Here is a 19,583-nt window from a genome sequence, read left to right as displayed (position 1 = left end):
ACAAATGTCAGTATCTAACATGCGGTGTGAGCTTCAAGTATAAATACTATATGAACGTAAGTCACAGGTAACTTTATACCGTTACACTACAGAAGTTGCTAATCATACTGTGCTCGTATTAGTTCCGGGTTGAACTAAAACTGGTTATACCATTAATAACTCTATCATGTAATAGGTTGTACTTGCATCAGGACCAAGTTATATAAGAAATTTAATTGTGAAAGCCACAGCAAAAATGAGACAGGTTCTATATCTGTTTGGAAAAAAACATACAGTCACCTTATATGAAGTAAATAAATGCGAAGCTAAAAATTTATCACTCAGAATTGAATGTATGGAATGAGCATCATGTATAAATGTTATCTGAACTTGAGCTGCATGTAACTTTAAAGTGTTACACCAAAGGAATTGTTTTAAGCATACCATGCTCGTATGAGACGTAGGATGAACAAAAACTAGATGTGCCAGTAAAAAGCACATCAAGCAATTATTTGGATTTGTGTAAGATGCTATTTCAATGTAAAATTTTTAGTCGTAACAGCATTATAAAAATGAGACGGGTTTTACACATATGATAATACACGAACCAGACGAATGAGTACCGAATAGTAAAACTTCGAGTTAAAAGCTGTGAAAAAATTAAAGGGAAGAACGTGCCAAGGTTAATAAAATGGTAATCAGACTCAGAATTTGAGAAGTCCATTCGCATAGGCAGAAGCAAAATTTGGCAGAAGTGCCGATAGATCGCACGCAAGTACATTCAATTACATAGATCGACAAATGAAAAGTAATAAGAGATAACATAGCTACAGTTATCTCTGAGTGGAGGCTCCTGGAAGAACCGAGCACAAAACAGAAAGGAACTGATGCAGTTCTTGGAAGCATTGCGTTCTCTGCAGGGCCTGTGACGGTTAGATTTTTATGTGTGTATGGTTACAAAAATGTGGAGATCTTCCTTCGGTGAAACACTTTAATGCTTTATGTAGTTTAAATTCAGATACTTTTTATATCTGACACTGGTAGCGTGCGTTATATGCTGACTTTTTACCATGTGTGTGTGACGTCTCCTGGCAAGACATTTACAAACTCGCTAGAATATATAAAAAATAATAAAAATAAACATTCATTTGTATTATTATTATTTCATTACTGTATGAATGGTTCTAGATTATGTATAAAAGGAAATAACAATTTTTCATTTTTAAATTTGTGCAATATTTATGTATTTATATTTCACAAATAACGTCTGTGGTCGGCAGATAATGATAATGCAAAGAGATAACATAGATGCATATTAAATGGCCTATAAATAGGGTAGGTTAAAAGATTACTCTCTGTGTCTTCTTGTAGCCGTTAAATTTGTAAGAGCCTGTGACGTCGCTTGAATGCTTAGGTAGCCTTCGTTTGTCCTTTGATCGAGAAAGACGCCATTGGAGGCTGATATTTGTAAAAGGTGTGTATGTACAATTTATCTTGATTTTTTGAGAATAGAAATTGTTAAAATTATTAAAATTATTTTCTGTAACAATTTATTGGTAGCTTACCCAAGATTTCAGTCCACATTCTTAGCAGTTTTCAGGATATTAGGAATTTTTTATGACTCAGAGCCGTGCAGCGATCGCGGGAGCCGCTGCCGTGGCAAAATTCAAATTAAATTGAATGAAAGCAGTTTTCCCGCAATATAGCGGGCAGGTAAAGGTACATTAAAATTATCTCTTTCATCTTCCTGGAGACTTCAGAGGGAAATTGTGGATTTTATTATGTCATTTTCAGGCGGTCATGGGCAGCTGCTATTATGTTATCAGTTACGTAAATAATTCATTAGTGATAAAATTTTACTTGTGTGTGATCAAAGACTACTGTGCAATGCCTGTTCTGTATAATAAAATAATAATCAAATTTAATTTTTTTGTGTCATGCTCTCATGTTAGTCGTGGCAGTTAATAGTGTTGATACATTTTTTAAAAAAATCACTGCAGCTCTTACGTTTAGTGAACATTACATACTGTAACTTCTGCACAGGTAATAAGAGTAATTTTCTGTGCATTCAAGAGACGAAAGTAGTGAAGGGCATTTTTTAAATTCCATAATTATTTACAGTAATGATACCATGTTCCATATCTAAAAGGCCGGTTCAGTGTTATATAAAAATAGTTTGCAAATTAAAGATCGCTCGTCCACAGCAGGAAATCTTTCAATATTGTGCGTGAAACATCCCCACAGAAAAATTAATGAATTAGTGTGCTGATAAACCTCTTACATTATTTGATTTTCAAACAGCTGAGCAGAACTGAACGTACTCTGACATTTCACTCTTTACCTATTCTGATCAACACTAAACTGACAGCCAATATTTTTAGCGCAACGCAATCTGACTTTCAATAATCCCTACAAGAGAATGGCCCTGACTAACATTAAGCTATACGTTTCACAAATCACTTACCTCACAAAAATCTTCGTTTCTCGTACTACTGCAATACAGCGAGCGCCACTACAGCCAGCTAAATAAAAGATTCAAACTACTGAAGGCACTAACTACTGATAGGCATAGTTAGCAAATGAAAGATTTTGATAGAGAACAAACAATGTATTTACCTTAGTAGTGTTCAAAAATCATCAGTCCATGATATACGATATTAAAAATTTACTCTTTCTGATGGACACACGTCCAGATCGTCCTCTGTCAAAATTCCGCAATCTCTCTCCCAACATCCACCACTGCTGGCGGCTCATCTCCAACTGCGTAACGCTACGCGCTGTTAACAGCCAACTGCCCAACACTACAATAGCATATTCTCCAACAATGCGAACCAACCACAGCCTTCACACAGCACAGTCAGTGATTTTCAGTGGCGTTACTAACATAAAAACCTAATCAGCCTATTTACATGCGTATCCCCACATAATAGGTCAAAGTGCATAAAGTTATAAATATTTTCAAGTGCAGAAACTAATAGTGAGAATCGTATTTATCTGACGTGCTCGCAACAATAAGCCATATAAAATTAATTGAAATATTATGCCATATTAACTGTATATAAACTAAAAAGGGTGTGTGGCGGAGAATACGCGACAAGTAATAGGTTATTACCTCTGTAACACTATTACCTTCAAAAGTTTTGAGTCTGATTAGTTTGTAAAAAATATTCTACAGTGATTTTATACTTTTTGTGCTTGTTCGAAGGTCTTAGGATGGTTGCACTGACAGTTGAAACGAGTCTAGTAATCATATTTTGTTTTCATATGTGTAAGCCAGCTAGGTAATTAAAAGATTTTTCATTAACAAATTACACTACTGGCCATTAAAATTGCTACACCACGAAGATGACGTGCTACAGACGCGAAATTTAACCGACAGGAAGAATGTGCTGTGATATGCAAATGATTAGCTTTTCAGAGCATTAACACAAGGATGACGCCGGTGGTGACACCTACAACATGCTGACATGAAGAAAGATTCCAACCGATTTTTCATACGCAAACAGCAGTTGGCCGGCGTTGCCTGGTGAAACGTTATTGTGATGCCTCGTGTAAGGAGTGGAAACACGCACCATCACGTTTCCGACTTTGATAAAGGTCGGACTGTAGCCTATGGCGATTGCGGTTTATTGTATCGCGACATTGCTGCTCGCGTTGGTGGAGATCCAGTGACTGTTAGTAGAATATGGAATCGGTGGGTTCAGGAGTAATACGGAACTAAGTGCTGGATTCCAAAGGCCTCGTATCACTAGCAGTCCAGATGACACGCATATTATCCTCATGCCTGTAACGGATCGTGCAGTCACGTCTGCACGAACAGTTCGACGACGTTTGTAGCAGCATGGATTATCAGCTCGGAGACCATGGCTGTGGTTACCCTTGACGCTGCATCACAAACAGAAGATGGTGTACTAAACGACGAACCTGGGTGAACGAATGGCGAAACGTCACTTTTCGGATGAATGCAGGTTCTGTTTACAGCATCATGATGGTCGCATCCGTGTTTGGCGACATCGCAGTGAACGCACATTGGAAGCGTATACGGTACGGGGTGCCATTGGTTCCACGTCTCGGTCACCTCTTGTTCGCATTGACGGCGCTTTGAACAGTGGATGTTACATTTCAGATGTGTTACGACCCGTCGCTCTACCCTTCATTCGATCCCTGCGAAACCCTACATTTCAGCAGGATAATGCACGACCACATGTTGCAGGTCCTGTACGGCCATCTGGATACAAAAAATGTTCGACTGCTGCGCTGGCCAGCACATTCTCCAGATCTTTCACCAATTGAAAACGTCTGGTCAATGGTGGCCGAGCAACTGGCTCGTCATAATACCGCAGTCACTACTCTTGATGAACTGTGATATAGTGCTGAAGCTACATGGGCAGCCGTACCTGCACACGCCGTCTAAGCTCTGTTTGACTCAATACCCAGCAGTGTAAGGCCGCTATTACGGCCAGTGGTGGTTGTTCTGGGTACTGATTTCTCAGGATCCATGAACCCAAATTGCGTGGTAATGTAATCACATGTCAGTTCTAGTATAATATATTTGTCCAACGAATACCCGTTTATCATCTGCATTTTCTTGGTGTAGCAATTTTAATGGGCAGTAGTGTACATAAGATAGCTTTCTCTTCCCTGAAAATGTCAGGCATCATTAATTATCGCACAGTGTGACATCCCACACAGTCAATATCTTTGTACATACGGGAATATTGCTCAGTAATGGTGATCGTGTAGGGGCCTGCTTTAAGGGCACGCCACTAGATGTCAAGTGGAGCATCTGCTTGCAATGCGTAAGACGGGAGGAACATTTTGTGTGCCATGCTTTGTCTGTTTCTCTTTCCCTCTCCGCGTGTGACGCACGCACGGACACGCACGCACGGATGGCCCGGAGCGCTGCCGCCTGGCGGTTATGTTACGCGCGCCACGGCGATCAATGCTCCGGCCGCCTCTCGCCGTGCTCAGCTCGGACGTCCAGCCGTGACACGCTCGCACGCGCATGCGCGCCGGACCCCGCGGGCGACCCGGTCCACCTGTTGGATGCTGGCGTCCCGGTGGCCAGTTGGACGCGAGATGCGGCGCGGGGCGCCTGCTCGCTGCTGCTGCGCCTCCGTGGGCCCGTGCCCGCCCGACCTCACGCTGCCGGTCCGGCGCCGTCGCTAAACACACACTCGCAAACCCCCACACCTGCTCTTTCCCCACCTTCCCGCGTCGTTGTCGTAAAACGAGTCTGCCGTTCTGTGTGTCGGACAAATCTTTCTACCTCAACGTGTGGATCTCTAAGAAAACTTGTGACCCCCATCCTATACTATGTGCCACTACTAATTACCACTGAGTGCGGTACAGTGTGGTGGCAAGAGACATCCAGAAGGAAGGTGTGGGCCTCTTCCTAGCGAGAAGCAACACCGGGGGCACCTACTGACTGCGTTTAAGCGATCTAGAAGCAGCAGCTGTACGTGTGAGTTCACCTTCCCTTACGTAAATATCTTTCACAAGTCTTTCTAACCATGCAGATGAACCAGCCACTAAGACAACGAGGTTCACTGTCATATCTCGAGACGTGTAATGAGTAAACCAGATTTAGTTTGACCTGTTGGTACCGTAGATGGTACATTTCTTTACTTCCACAAAAGGCTTCTGCATGTGACCACATATGGTGTAAACACTGTCATTAATAAAACAAATTCCATAAATGAATCTGCGATTGTTGTGGTTTTTTACGAACAAAACAATCTTGATCAATTTATTTATAACGTTTCGGCTATTGCCATCGTCAGGTCAGAAGTCAGAACTCGTGAAACAAAGCAGTTGGAACACAGCTATATCCAAACAACTTACACAATTTTTTTTACTAATTCCAATGACGATGGCAGTTGCCGAAACGTAGTTAGAACTAACGAATTTTAATTCACGAGCTATTAGACTTTATTCGCAAATATCGTAAAATATTTTGACATTTCTTTTTGTAAGTGGACTTTAATACTGACTATACACTGTCATCCTGATGACAGGCGTCTGCTGTACTAACCATATCATCCAAACAGTTTGCGCTATGACACAAGCACATACACAGAAGGGTTTAAGCGAAACTGACGTGGGCTATGAAACATACGTATTTCTTTGCATCACAGTGCCTTAACCTATCAGCTGTATCTAAACTCTGATGTTTTTGACTTCCGCGTAACATCTGTTTTTGAATATTAGGCGATGTCAGTACGCAACATTTGTGAAATACAAGGTAACGTATAATGAGTTATCTCTTGTCACCAAACAGTTACTAAGTACCAAATATATCACTAGGGGCTCTCTCTGTCACTTATGTTTAGATAAGTTATTGACAAACCTAAAAATGTATTGGTTCCATCATCGTAACCTTCATTGGCATGGTTTTAAGGTATGAGTTAACTCTGATGTGAGCCTGTACCTAATGACCTCATTCTTATGTTGATAGTTTTTATGGCCTCTCTCTTGGCCCTGTAACATCATGTGTCGGTCAAAATCCGTCTGCGTTTCCTTCATCGCTAGGAACTGTAAACAAATACCGAGAGACCTCTTTGTAGTTGAGCTTGTCTGTCAGCCTGTGAGTCTGCTTGGCAGAACGAGTGTTGCGGGATGGCCGCTAGCTAGGCGCCCGGCGCCCCCGTGCCACCTGTGAAGAACAGTCCATTTGGGCAGAGCAGGGTTAACAGGTTTGAGCCGCGGACGGGGTGTGGCAGTGCGAACCGTCCACTTCGCGAGTGCCATGACGCTACGCGAGAACGTGTTAATCTCTTTCGGTAAATATACAGAGATCGAACGGCTGGCATTGAGTCCACGTGCTCTTTTATAAATCCTCGAAGCGAAGGTAAGATAGAACTAAGTGAAGGATTTCTCGTTAAATAACTATTAGTTTGTTTTTGAGCTGGCAATAAATGTCTCTACACCGTTCTACTCTTCTCTTTTCAGCGACTGCACTGTTTCCGCCTGTAACGGTTTTGTTGTTACATTAAATTCGAATAATTTATAAAGAAAACTAATCATTACCGTCAAAGTATGCAGGTCAATAAGTACGATTTCGAATACTGTTGCAGACACAGTATACGAAAGCGGGTTTCTAACATACATTCGTTAACGTACACAGAAGATGCTTATTAACAGGCTTCTCATTCGCTGCCTCTTTTCTGTTTTAAGAATAAATCCACATGCACGTCTTACATGCGAAAGAGGACTTTCTTCTCATGGAATTTTTTACTAGTTTAGAGCAATTTAATGAAAATCAAAAGTGTATAACTTAACAGTCACTGTTTTTATCATTGCCTTTCAAATTTACTTGCTGCTCAACAATATTGACGTCACGACTTCCTCTTCTTTATGTGTTATTCCTGAAATTCGTTTGTTCTTTCATCTTCTCTCACGTTATCACTGTCTCTCATGCATCTATACTGTTCCTGATATCTCATTTTTCTGCTTATGATCATTCTAAACTTACTATTTTATTGAAAATAATTGTCTTGTTTCTGTTTATTGAATATTGTTTCTGTGCGGATTCTAATTGATATATGTGATTAAACGCAGTATCTGTTTCTTTTACCGAAAATAATAAAATATTTGTTTTGTTAATCTTTTCTCTCTCTTTCGAATTTACATTGTCTCCGATATTCGCAGCGTATTTCTACGAATTTCTTCAGTTTTAATTTCCTATTTCTGTTTTCCTTACAATTCCTCATTCTAATATCTGTAGTCAGTGCAGTTTATAATTAAAAGTATTCATATATCTGTGTTCATATGGGCATTAAAGTTTAATGTTGTTATCATTACTTTTCCAATCAGTAATTACATCAAATCTAAACCTTTTATATCAGAGGAACAAGATTCCACAACATCTTTAACTCAGGCTGTTACAAAGAGTTAAAAGCACATTAGAAAGCTATTATTGGGTCATAATAGAGTACATTAGGCAAAAAAATTTTGAGCAGCTCATATTGCACAGGAAATACACAATCGTTACGTTATAAGCTCCAGACTAAAACTCGACAACACAAAAATAATAATTCAGTAGGAGCGGTTGCTTGCATCAAAATGAATTCTGAAATTCTTATATCGGCTGCCATTCAGTATCGAGTTTCATTTTTTTTTATGTGTGCATAGTTGCGTGTTACTTCTTAATGATGTCTATAGTAAATAATTCCTTCGCTGAACTTACTGACAACAAAACTGAATGACGTAGCTCTGTGTCGAATTATTTATCATAAAACTACTTCTGGCTTTACAAACTATAATACGGACTGTGGTTTCTAACATGTCATTTGAACAGATTGAAAAGAAGAATGGTCAATTGAAGTATCGACGTTTCTTGGAAGTGGGAGATACACATTGCATCTTTGTAAGGCATTTTGTAAACGTCCTCAGTCGCGGTTTGGAAACAAACGTATAAATAATGCGCCATACAATGAATACATGTTGTAATAGTAGAAAATCTTTCAAGTAAATTAAGATTAATAGCCTAAAGAAAAGAGATACTCATATCTGTAAAGCAAACGCATATCGACAATCTCAAGCAGCTGGTAACGCTTGTATCTCCATATTTTTTATGTCAGTTGCGTCTCCAGCCACTCAAATGTGTAACTATGTGACATACATCCCAACAACTGAATAGGGGGGCCTCACGTAAAGGGGATACCCCTAATATCTCGTAAAATTTTCAGGACATCAAATCAGTTCTTTTTTCAAGTCTCATTACATGGAAGCGAGTGTGTTAGTCTCCATTCAACATACTACTGAGATAGTGAACCAAAAATATGCACTTATTAAATGGATCGGTGTACTTTCTGTAACATCAGTCTATAACTCTTTTAAGGAGGAGTTAAGTAATACAACACTTTCAAATACTTTTGATATGACAAATCTAAATATCTTTAGTTCGTTTCGCAAATGATCCACAGTACGTGCTAATTCGAAACAGAAATTTACCAGTACAGCCTACTCTCAGAACTTTTAGGCTATGATTACTTGGCACTAAGTTTTGCAGTATGCTTCAACATGAATTACCAGCATAATATGTATATAAAACATATTCGTGTCACCTCCTGGAATATTCACCTTTCCCCCTGGGACGCACTATACAAAAACGGCACAATTAACCACATAGCAATGATTTGAAAAAAAAAAAATGGTTGAGGAGATCTAGGCAAAGATCTAGCAGCCATTGTGCCCCTGGGACATTGTGATCTCGACAACGTTTTTTTATGTTGCCTGCTTGCTACTGGAAGTTAATATTCCGAACAGTAAACGTACATTCAGTTCCATCAGAGGTGAACTGGTCTTCAGAGATTTTCTTTGATGACAGCTGCAACACCCACACTTATTCTGACAAAACGAGTTTGTTATCGTGGTCGTTTTTCTATGTAAAAGAAAAAAGAAGAAAAGCGAAATCTGGCATACTGTTAATCTTTTTTCTGAGTCGACTTAACAATTCTCAAATCAAATGTAAATCAAGGGGATCTAACAGCCAACGATTATGGTACCGAAATCGATGATGTGGTGATGGATGTACAGGAATATTTCCTTGCAGCCGGCAGAGATTGTTTTCGTCAGGAAAATTAGTCCATTGCTTCACGTGCGAAATAGTAAAGTGCTTGAATGCGTGTGTACGTTGGGTGACTTAAGCCATAATTTAAAGGCCTTTTATGTAACGATTGTCACTTACTGTTAATCTTTTCACTCTAGCATGCACAACACTATCTCTTGTACACTGACTGCCTTTTCACTCGTGAACTACTTTATTTGAAACTGTTAAAATCATTGGTTCAGTCATATTTGGTGTGCATTCATGTAAGTATTTCCGTTTAGTTTGTTGCGTACTGCAGCACTCGCTTCCAGCCTTACTCCTGTCGTATTATCAGTAACAAAATAAATATCTCATAGAATAAGATGAAAAATTCATCAACACAGAGATCAATCATTACCTGAAACTACCGAAGTGATTATAGAAGGCACTGTTGCTAGGCTACGATAAATATCGTTAGAGACAGTACGTTAGGGCCATGGTTATGTTTAAATCGCTATATTAACTTTTACTAACGAAACATTTTAAGCCGCAGGGAGTATATTTGATAATGAAGGGCTGAAAGTACAGCCGATACTTCTCGAAGAAGTTTTTATGAAGGTACAATATTTTTGGGTGAAATAAGATACCTAAGAATATGTAGTTCTTTACGACTAGAAATTTTTATACATGTTGGTGAATATTATTTAAGTTTAATCGAAGCTATGAATTCCAATTTGTCACGCGTCCTCTAATCAGTTTAATACTAGTTGACGCATCGTAAAAGGTGCCACAACTTTTAACACAGTATATTTTAAGAAGGTTATTGATTTTCGAAATCATCTCCTAGGAGAGCAAGAACTCGAACGGTCCTAGGCACCGAAACGTAGGAGGCAAGTAATTTGCTGTGTTACTAACACTTGAATCTGTTTTAACTAACGATGTATTGAAGCAACTATAATTCTTTTTGAATGGATTGATTTACTATTTTAAAAGTTGTTTAGTGTCATACAATTTATGAACTTGTGCAGCACAATTTTCACAAAAGTAGCTAGGTAACGTTATAAATGGAAGTGCCTAAATAAGCACAGTAACTCTCTCCTCTGCCACGACAGTTGTTAATAACTAATTGAAAGTTTCTGTCAGGATATAAATGGCAGCGAAAAATACAATCCAAAAAACCGCATTGTGATTTCTGGGTATATGGGTATATGAATGGGTGTATATATAATGAACAAAACTTCGAAAATCTGTAGAAACTGAAGTGTAAAGTAGCACCACATGATGCTCGTGTAATTGGATCTACATTAGCGTAATTGATAAAGCCACTTGGTGACGTGAACAAATTCCCGAAACCTGTTGCGTATCACAGAGGAATTGTTCCATTGCCAGCTTGCCCACATAACCTGACACGCAAGTTTCTGTAATAAGGTCACATGAAAAGTCTTGTGCAGGAGACAACTATCGAAATGTAGGAACTGTTCTCAAGAATCTCTGTGACAGTGGTCGAATAGGAGTTGGTTGTTGAAACGGGTCGGTCGAAAAGGGATATTTGGTTTTTTTGCATATTAACAACTTACACCTAACAGCAACAACTGTATATCATATCATCCATTCAAAGTGTCGACTGCCATTCTAAATGTATGCGTTACAAAGGCACGTAAAGTTCTGTGGCACTCTCACAAATATCTCCTTTTATTGTTCAATGAGAAAGACAGCTAAGACGCAATCAGATTGTTCTAGAGTTTCATACGACAACGATTTCATGTAAACCCACAAGAAAAAGTCTCATAGGACTGAGATCCACTTGCCACGGGACAAGGCCTCCCTGTCCAATGGAACGACGATGTGATCTTGCTTGTGTGCTCACTAACATTAATATTGAACTGGGATGGTCGACCATTGTGTTGATATCATATTCTCTCAAATAGATACACAACTATGGTAACATGCTTCCTATGAACACCGGTTATCGTACAGTATTCAGTCAGGGTGACAATAAATGAAGTCCTATGAGTCGAGCTTCTACAGTTTTACCTTACAAGCTGATATATAATCGTTGCTAATGGTCTCAAACAAGTGCAACATTGGAATTTTCATCCCTCCCCAAGTGGCTACCGTTGTAGTAGAGAGTGGTCGCATCCTTTATGTGGCGCCTGAATTAAATAATATTTACTTGAGAATAAAGTCTCTGGTATAGTGTATGCTTTCTACGCCATAGATGCAGCGTGTGTAATTTAAATTTCTGCCATCGCAGACTTCGATCTCTTAGAGGAAGAAGGAATAAACTATATCTTTAGATTTCTTGTGGCAAGACGAGAATTATTGTTTAGCGCTTTTAAGACGACATTTTGTGTACGGTGATTGAAGACAAAAAAAATCTGGTGAGCATTACAAAAAACACTGATTATTTTATTTTCCTTGACATTTACTAATAATTATTTGTGGGGATTTAGGTCACTGTTTAACATTTTTAGTGGGTTGAATATAGACAAAAAGAAAGGAGATATAAAGAACTCCATTTTAATCTGCTATTTTTTCTTAGATTGTAGTCGTTACTAACAGAAAGTTTCGAGCGTCGTACGGAATTAGTTGACGTTAAAGAATATACTATAAGTCTATGAAATGACAACGACTATACTATAGGTCTATGAAATGACTTTTACTGTCATCTTGCCATCATCAGGTGCATTACAGTTACATCTAAATTAATATGAAGTGTGATGAAAATTATTTCCTTGGTGGTGTCAGGGAGATTATGTACCGCAATTTACGAATAAAAATCGTTAAAAATTTCCGTACGCAACCTCACTAGTATACCGAGAAAATAGTCCTCTCCACACTTGAGATTAATTTACGTGTAATTCCAATGCATCTGATGACGGCAGATGCCGCCGAAACGTGTCGTGCTAGAAATATTAATACAAGCTGTCTGAAGCAGCAAAAATTATTTTATAAATTACTAACAGATTTCCGGTAACTTTCATTTGTATAAGCGTTATTTATTTTGCCTATTACTTTATCAAATATAAAATTTCATGTCTCCAGTTTAAAAATATTCAGTTAATAGTTCCATACAGAAAGAATAAGCAATATTAGAGTAAAACCAATTGTAGGAAATTTGGCAATTCATGAACTGCAGAAGATAACCCATTGACAGAACTGAACTCTAGCTTCAAAATCTTTTACCTGAAATCATTGCACACTTTGTTTAAGGTAGGGATGTACGTAACTTCTCCTCCAACGCTACTTTTGACGTGGTATTCTGTGAAGTGTGCAGTTCAAGGGCAACTGGATGGGTGCTTATTGACGTATCCTCCCCTTCATGATACAACACCACCTTCTCAAAGTCTCCAGTGCGTTGAGAAACTTAGTCAACTGTAATGCACTTGGTCGGCTCTGTTTCGTGTAGATTTCGATCTACAGAAACTTCTGCTAAAAGGACGACGCCTGGCATGGAACATTTTTCTGTTCAGTTGTTCGAGTTTCCGCGTGCTGCGTCTTGCTCCACCACACATTAAATACGTATCAGAAAGTACCTGTAGTGAGTAATGGTCCATCCTCGACAACCAGCCAGAAACTGTAAACGGTTTGTGTACACACATCACAGCGTACGATTGTGTGTGGTGTGGAAGGTAACGGCAGCCCGTTCTTCGTTGAGAAGAATGCAAGTAAAAAAGTTTGCGAAGAGGAACCTCAATCGCAATGCTCTTTAAGGGCTCTTACGGACTAAAATATTCATTTCCGATAGTTTATTCCAATTCTCAAATTGCTCTCTTTGGAATCCTACATTGTCTGTATAATTCCGAACTTCAGGTTTACGATACCATTTACAGAGTGAAAAAAAAAAAAAAATTGGCAGGAAAGTATTTAATGTCCCGTAATATAGGCAACCAAATTTACATTATCCGCTCCGAATGATGTTATTTGCGTTGCCAATCTTTGTCCACACGGTATGTATCTAACAAGTTTTGTAGTCGATGTGATTTTTACGCGATCAGTACTGTATCGGATGTCTTGAAGTATCATCAATGACTACTGTGTATTATGCTACCGGTTGAATGAATGAAACAGCCTCTATTAAAGTAATGTCTCAGAAGAGACTCGTCTATTGGGAATCTTGTTGTGTTTGTAATCTATTGGCATTCCTGTGTACTGTAATCGGAAATGAAAAATTTTTCACGTTGCACTAAAAGTATATGCCACTCGTGTTTGTCGTATCTAGGGCAATATTTACCATAACAAATGCCGTGTAGTTCTCGCCTTCTTGCAGGACAAATGAAAAAAAACACTTATCGAAGTAATCCAGCTGTTTCTCTGCGAATTAATTGTTTAGAGAACTTACGGAGATAGCAGTCGAAAAAAAGACGCAAAAAAACCATGCATATTGCCTTATATTTTTCGCCGTTGTCTATTACAGTGGCTGGAAAAGGAAGAGAAAGGTGAGAAGAAAACTGAAATTGCCACGAACGAAGGAGTTTACTGCTGTATGAAATAACTTCGTGAATACTCCGAATCAGTTTTGAAAATTGTAAGTGCGTAGTGACTATGAAATGGAGTGATCTTTCCTCGCGTGAGTTTTTATTTATTTACATATTTTTTAGTTTCATTGTATCTGTTCCTTGTAACTTAAACAGTGACGGACTTCATTCTCAGTCATATTATCTATTTATTTATTCAAGCATTTATTTCACCTAGCAACCTTAAGACCTTCAGGCTCTCTGTTACATCTTACGACCTCAGGAAGTGAACAGGAGAAATACTTAATAATTATAATAATGATGACAATATGCATAGTTATAAATGCGTTGACTTTAAGAAATTTAACTCATATTAATGCAATTAAATTTTTGCATTACGTTCTTGTCTGATCTGTTAGGAGAAGAAGCTGAAAAGTCAGAGGAAGATAAAGCTTTTACCTACTCTCGATGCAGAGTGGTTCCCATAATCATATGGCTGAAATGGAGAACGAGACGGAGAAAGTCTTAGTGTTGTACTAAGGTAAAGATAAGATGATGGATGTATCTGATCTGATATTACAGTTGTGGAATGATGATAGGTATTTGATATGTGAAGAGTGGGACTGCGATATCAGCGAAGTCGTTGAAGCAAACACAGTGTTGAAAATCACGTCGCCCATCTACTCCCAACCAACCTAAATGAATAGAGAGTGGACTGATACGTTCAAGCAGCCGAATGTTGCACACATCTAACGCAATTGTTTATTGCTAACTCGAGTCGTCTCGAGTTTTCATTGTTTGTTCTTGTTGAATTACATAACAGTGGTACAGGTTTGGTAGGACCAAAGACTGAAATAGCTTTCAGTATTGTTTTGAGAACATTGCTCTTGGAGAACAGCGTTTCTTTAATTACTTAAAATGGACATGGACAGTCACAACCACAATTTGCGATTGTGAGTGTTCATGTATATATTTAAGAAATAATTTTTATTTGAGGTGGAATTGGTTTGCTAAGGTTTAGGATTGTGTGTACACAGGAGAGAGATTTCCTGCAAGCTACTGCAGCTCTTCACACGTTATGGCTCATTCAGGATTGTGCCAAAGGTTTTTACTGTTTACAGAATGAAAAAAGAGTGTGCGCTGATATTTGTTGGAATGTAGGAGATGAGGTAAAGCTGTGGGCGGTTCGTGAGTCGTGCTTCGGTAGCGCAGTCGGTAGAGCATTTGTCTGGGAAGTGCGAAGGTTTTGAGTTCGAGTCACGGTCCGTACAGTTTTAATCTGCCAGGAAGATTTTTTTACTGTTTTTTGGAATAGCATTTGGATAGCATTGAGAAATATTGGAGGGACTGTTTGATGAAAATTTCAGATGATCAATTTTTTGTGAGATATGAGGATGACATTTGTCTTCTTAGGTTTTAGTTTAAGACTAAGGTTTTTCGACCTTCGTGATTTTGATCGAAGATGTTCATTCATGCCTGAAAGACGACAGCAATATTCTTGCAGCTGGCATTTGTGTACAACTGGATATCGTCAACATGTGAGCGGTAGTTACAAGAGTGAACCACAGATGAAATATCATTGATATACAACACAGAAAAGCAATGGGCCAGAGACGGAACCATGGGGAACAGCCGAAAGCAGAATTAACCATCAAATCGTTGATATCCCTTTTTGAGGCAGCTGTCGGACCACTCTACTGCATTGTCTGAGAAATTCAGCTGTTACATTTTAGTAATTGCTTTTTGCCCCCAGCTTATAAAGGGTGAAGCGAAATTCACGCAATCGGGCTTCTCAGCGCGTCTCGTCACATGCTAGCGATAAAAAAAATGTCTTTCAAAAACTTCGTCCGGCGAGTACATCCGGCAGAAAAAGTTAAAGAGTGGCATCTGGCAACACTGTAAACACATGTATGGTAACTACATGTATCAGCACATACCAGTCGTGCTGATAGTTGGTAAAGTGGACAGAGTTTTGGGTTAGCATGCAGGAGGTCGATGGTTTGGTCCTAGATTGAGGCATACGATATTTCGTCAATGTAGTCCAGGTGGTGCGGTATCAGGCATATTAATCGTCAACAGCGATTGCAGCGGGTCCTCTAGAAAACAGTTGCACGTACGTACTACAGTCGTAGAAATGTAAGATTAATCAGCTTCGAAAGAAGCCCTTTCCAAGTCGTGGGCCTGAATTTATTCGCATCACTTCATCTACTAGATTGCGAAACCTGTTTTCTTTGGACGCTCCTCCAATGGTCCCATAGATTAGTACCAACTATTATTCTTGCCCCGTTCAGGTCCATTACATTTCGCTAGGGCCTTACGTTACCAGTAGGGCTAGCAACGTGCTTTGCGAATATGTCCAAACTCGGTTGTTATTTGTATGTGTTATCACCATGGTCCCACTAATTATGCCTTACAACACTGACTCTCTTGACCCCATACTGTTTAGTAGGTATCTCAATGCATTATTATTACACTACTGGGCATTAAAATTGCTGTACCACGAAGAAATGCAAATGATAAACGGGTATTCATTGGACAAATATATTATACTAGAAATGTGATTACATTTTCACGCAATTTGGGTGAATAGATCCAGAGAAATCAGTACCCAGAACAACCACCTCTGGCCGTAATAACGGCCTTCGTGCGGTCGTGCATTATCCTGCTGAAATGTAGGGTTTCGCAGGGATCGAATGAAGGGTAGAGCCACGGGTCGTAACACATCTGAAATGTAACGTCCACTGTTCAAAGTGCCGTCAGTGCGAACAAGAGGTGACCGAGACGTATAAATAAAGGCACCCCATACCATCACGCCGGGTGATACGCCAGTATGGCGATGACGAATACACGCTTCCGATGTGCGTTCACCGCGCTGTCGCCAAACACGGATGCGACTATTATGACACTGTAAACAGAACCTGGATTAATCCGAAAAAATGACTTTTTGCCATTCGTGCACCCAGGTTCGCCGTCGAGAACACCATCGCAGGTGCCCCTGTCTCTGATGCAGCGTCAAGGGTAACCGTAGCCATGGTCTCCGAGCTGAGAGTCCCTTCTGCTGCAAACGTCGTCGAACTGTTTGTGCAGATGGTTGTTGTCTTGCAAGCGTCCCCATCTGTTGACTCAGTGATCGAGACGTGGCTGCATAATACGTTACAGCCATGCGGATAAGATGCCTGTCATCTCGACTGCTAGTGATACGAGGCCGTTGGCATCCGGCACGGCGTTCCGTATTACCCTCCTGAACCCACCGATTCCATATTCTGCTAACTGTCATTGGATCTCGACCAACGCGAGCAGCAACGATAAACCGCAGTCACGATAGGTTACAATCCGACCTTTATCAAATTCGGAAACCATTCTGCTCCTTACACGAGGCATCACAACAACGTTTCACCAGGCAACGCCGGTCAACTGCTGTTTGTGTATGAGAAATCGATTGGAAACTTTCTTCATGTCAGCACGTTGTAGGTGTCGCCACCGGTGCCAACCTTGTGTGAATGCTCTGAAAAGCTAATCATTTGCATATCACAGTATCTTCTTCCTGTAGGTTGAATTTGGCGTCTGTAACACGTCGTCTTCGAGGTGTAGCAATTTTAATGGCCATTAGTGTATTATTATTATTTTTATTATTATTAGTATTAGTATTATCATTATTCTATCGATGGAACTGTGGAATCATCACGTCTATTACCGTTAGGGAAACAGTGAAATTCGAATCCGAACATTTCACAATTAGTGATGTTGCGATGAATAACGCAGAACAATACCTGTCAGAGGGGTAATGCGCGTTAGGTGGAACAGCGCGCAGGACTGACAACCTGGTTATGCTGTATGCGCTGTCAACCAGACAGGGACTACTTGCGAACGGAGTACCGCGCCCGTGACAGACTCCAATCTACATGCGTAAACGTATCGAATTTTCTCATTGTAAACCTCTAAACCAGTGTGGCGGACGTGTGACAAACGCAAACGATGAATATGTGGATATGCTTCTGGTCCTCGGTGTACCTGATAACCGGGCTGGTATTGCCTCTCGTGAATATGCTGCTAGATATCCTCGTCGACGCCATCCAGATAAAAGTGTGTTTCGTCATCTGGAGCTGCGCCTTCGAGAACAAGGTTCTCTCCTTCCGCCAGCGCGTGACAGAGGGTCGTCCACGGACTCGCCGTACTCCAGCTACTGAGGGAGCTATTCTGTACGTCATACACCAGGAACCTTAGCGAAGTACACGTAGCGTAGCAAGGCAGCTGCGTGTCTCGCAACGCACGGTCGTTAACGTACTGCACCAGCATGGGCTGCACCAATATCGCTCTCCTTTCACATAACACCTGCATCCTGCAAATCACCATCAGCGGATGTAATTCTGTGAATGGTTCCAACAACGGTAGGAAGCCAACGATGACTTCGTCAACACCGTAATATGGTCTGATGAAGCAGCATTCACTCGTGAGTGTGTCTTCAGTATTCACAATGCCCATCGTTGGTGTGAGACTAACCCGCACGTCACCCGCGACCATGGATATCAAGTCCGCTTTAATATCAATGTCTGGGCTGGAATATTGGGCGACAGGTGTTTGGGTCCCTACCTGACTGGTTGGCTGCACGAAGGTATCATGCATTTCTCTCAAACTAACTGCCTGATTCACTGGAAGATGTTCCACTACATGTTTGGCAGAGGATATGGTTCCAACATGAAGGTGCACCTCCACAATCTGGAATTAATGTGCGACAGTATTTGGACAGAACATTTCCAGGGAAATGGCTCGGACGTGGAGGTCCAGTTGTATGACCACCGCGTTCACCTGATCTAAATGCCCTGGATTTCTTCCTGTTCGGACACCTAGAGGAGCTCCTGTACTCTACTCCGCCGACGAATGTGGAAGAATTGGTAGCGCGTGTTCATGCAGCTCTTGTTACTGTGGACGCAGCTTTGCTGCGAAGGGCCCAGAGCTGTATGCTCCGGAGGGTTGCGCAATGTTTGGACGCGCAGGGAGATCGCTTTGAGCATCTGTTGTTCTAATAATAATGTTGGGTGACTAGGGCCTCCCGTCGGGTAGACTGTTCGCTGGGTGCAAGTCTTTCGATTTGATGCCACTTCAGGGACTTGCGCGTCGATGGGGATGAAATGATGATGATTAGGACAACACAACACCACGTCCCTGAGCGGAGAAAATATCCGACCCAGCCGGAAATCGAACCCGGGCCCTTCGGACTGACGTTCTGTCGCGCTGACCACTCAGCTACCGGGGGCGGACATCTGTTGTTTTAAGGACAACGTATTCTGTTGTGAAGGTCATGCGGTCATTAATATGGACATTATTGTTGTCACTGGTTGTTAAAGTGCAACATATAAGCGCTCATGTCGGCCGGAGTGGCCATGCGGTTATAGGCGCTACAGTCTGGAACCGAGCTACCGCAGGTTCGAATCCTGCCTCGGGCATGGATGTATGTGATGTCCTTAGGTTAGTTAGGTTTAATTAGTTCTAAGTTCTAGGCGACTGATGACCTCACAAGGTAAGTCGCATAGTGCTCAGAGCCATTTGAACCATGTTTTGAGCGCTCATGTTACATGTAGCATAAATGACAACTAGATGTTGTGTTATTGTTCTGT

The 19,583-nt window shown here is 40.5% G+C and overlaps 1 protein-coding gene across 1 annotated transcript in view; it reads left to right on the top strand.

Moving 5' to 3' along the window:
* Positions 1-5,045: 5,045 nt before the first annotated feature.
* LOC126354685 (uncharacterized) overlaps positions 5,046-19,583 on the top strand; it is a 1,729,166-nt gene continuing 1,714,628 nt past the window's right edge. Inside the window, exon 1 of the mRNA XM_050004488.1 lies at positions 5,046-5,443. The gene's annotated coding sequence lies outside the window, so the exon portion shown is untranslated. The remainder of the gene's footprint in view (positions 5,444-19,583) is intronic.

This window comes from Schistocerca gregaria, chromosome 3 (genome assembly GCF_023897955.1).
Source record: "Schistocerca gregaria isolate iqSchGreg1 chromosome 3, iqSchGreg1.2, whole genome shotgun sequence".
NCBI classification, from domain to species: Eukaryota; Metazoa; Arthropoda; class Insecta; order Orthoptera; family Acrididae; genus Schistocerca; species Schistocerca gregaria.
Note: the sequence above shows the minus strand (reverse complement) of the source record. Positions and strands in the feature narration are given on the sequence as shown.